Below are 2,660 nucleotides of genomic sequence, written 5' to 3'. Positions count from 1 at the left end.
CATGTGGTCCTTTTATCTCCTAACTGCCTGCCCTTGTACTGGCAGCTGACTTGGGATAGCCCCGCTTCCCAGCCCTGGCTCTGGCCTCTCAGCAGCAGTGGTGTATCATTTGGGGTGGCGCCTGTCCCCCCCCCCCCTCCACGCTCCCTTGCAGCAAAGGCGAAATTCTTTCCAGTGTGGCAGGTGAGGAGAGGTTTTTCTGAAGTGGGCAAAAAACTGGAATCCCTGACATACTCTCTGCTGTAGTTGTACAGCCAGCTAATGAAAGCGGTTAATGTCTGAGCCACCTGGACCAGTAGAGACCCGCTTTGCAAGGTCTGGGTTTTTCTTCGGGTTGCTAACATTTAAAAAGTTACTTGTGAGACAAATCCCAGAGGGTTGGTGCACCGAAGACACCCAAGAGACTGTGGTACCTCCAGATATACTGGCTATCTGAGGAATGGGCTTAAATCTGTTGATCGCTGGAGTGCCACAGAACCCTTAGGATTGTGTCTGGTGTTGATTCTACGTAAGAGTAGACCTTTTGAAATGAATAAGACCTCAGTAAGACCCACTGGACAACTAAATAAGGCAAAAACTGGTCACAAGCTCAGGGTGTTGTGTCATGGAACTGTCACAGCAAGGCAACTGGGTAACTCTTTATCTCTCCTATATCTTTTTTATTTATTTTATTTATTTATTAAAACATTTTTATGCCGCCCCGTTCGCCGAAACAAAGGAATTTTTTTCTTCACTGGGAATGATGGGCTTTAGAATCTGTCAGACTTGAATGACCTCAAGTTGCATCCTGGCTTCCAACGAATCTGTGACGCGACTACCCCCGGGAAAACAGACGTGGTTCCCACCTGGAAAAGGCACCTGGGGCAGCCCAACTGACCAAGGGGCTGCAGCAAACCCCCTAGGAGGAAAGGGGTTCTGTGGGAAGCCAGTGAGCGAGGGCGACAGCGATATTCGAAACAATGTGCTTTGAAGAGGAAGTGGGTCAGGATACACAGCACTTTCAACCCAGTGGAGTCAAATCTGACACAGCCAAAAGGGGGGCATTCAGGACGGGAAAAAGGAAGGCCTTCTTCACAGTGTGGGATCCAGCTACGGCTGCCCCATCTTGGCACTACAACCCCCATTGTTCCCAGCTGGCTAGGAATGGTGGGTGTTGCAGACCAGCACCTTTGCTAAGGGTGTGCATGCCACCCTTGGGGGGAGTCCTGACTGAAATTTGAACCCTGCGATGCAGCCACTGGCTTGGACCGTGTTAGAAGAAAACCGTAGGTTATTGGCCATTAGCTTGGCCCTCCCACTGTTTTGGGCTGAGCACCTGAGCATGGGGCTGCCTTGTGGGCAGCTTGCCCATTTCTGGAAGAGCGCATGTGGCTACGGAGAGGGGCCTTCAAGCTTTCTGGCAGGGCTCTTTCATCCATACTCAAAGTGCATCTCAGACATGCTCCAGCAGAGGGCACTTGGGTCCCACGGCAGAACCTCCAGGCCTGACCTGATTAGAACCATTCTAATCGCTAAAGAGCATTATATAGCGGCATTTTATGCAGGAAGCTGAAGGGGGGAGGGCATTGCGTGGGTCGCCTTCTGCCCCAGCGGGGGATTAACCCTGGCCTGGATTTTGCGCAAGACAGAAGGGTGCCACTCTGTCATGGAGACCCTGCCATGCTTTTGACAGTCCCCTTCACTCGGGACTGGAGATCCTGCTTACTGGAGCTGATGGGAGTCAAATCCCAAGGCAGCGTGGCAAAGGCTGGATGATGTGACGGGAAGTTGGCATCCCGACGGTGTGGAATCATTCTAGTCGGCTGTCGGCTGGTCAGGTCCATCTGGAGTACCATATTTGGTTCTGGGTGGCACCACGTTTAGCATGGCAATAAGGAGCATGGGTGCAGGAGTCCGCAAACCCCCGAAGGGCCACCATGCAGCGGGGGGAGCAAAAATGTTACCTGTTGTGGAAGGGGCAGCTGGCAGGAAGTGGATTTTGGCTGGACTTCCAAGCAGGCTGCTTCAGGAGGTCGTGGGCTTTTCTCCTCTGCAAGCCGAGGCTGGTCGGGGTTGCTCCGGGCTGCAGCAGCTCAGGACCAGTCTTTGCTGCCTACTTCTTCTGCATCGGCTTCAGAGTCCTTGTGCATGCTCAGTAATCCAGTCTTCCCCAGCCTGGTGCCTTGCAGCAGTTTAAACTACAACTCCCACTGTCCCCATGCTGGCTGGGGGATTTGGGAATTGTAGTCAAAAGCACTTGCAAACCCTTGACTCGGGAAAGGCTACTGTGGAAAGTGCGGTCTGTTTCGGGGTGCTAGTGATCCTCCTCTGCTCCCCCAGTTCCTAAATCAACTTTGGAGGCTGATGGAGCAGCAACCTTCTGCAGACCTGCCTTCAAGGAAGCCCTCTTGCACACGGTAGGATGGATGTATTTGAATTCTGTTATTCAGCCAAAAAGGCTCCTGAGGCAGCTTGAATACTGTTAGTAAAAACAAGAAGCTGCCTGCCCGCAATCTGGGAAAGGGAAAAGGGGATGGGGCAGGAAGAGGAGAAATGAGGGACTTTTTCAATTGAGCAGAGGGATTGGCCCCGCTTGCCCCTCTCATCTCCCGCAGTACAGCCTACTTCCGAGCACATGAGTGGACAGAAAAGCTGCAACCTCCTACAAACCTACCTGCGGG

Source organism: Varanus komodoensis, unplaced genomic scaffold (genome assembly GCF_004798865.1).
Source record: "Varanus komodoensis strain SLA01 unplaced genomic scaffold, ASM479886v1 scaffold57, whole genome shotgun sequence".
NCBI lineage: Eukaryota > Metazoa > Chordata > Lepidosauria > Squamata > Varanidae > Varanus > Varanus komodoensis.
Note: the sequence above shows the minus strand (reverse complement) of the source record.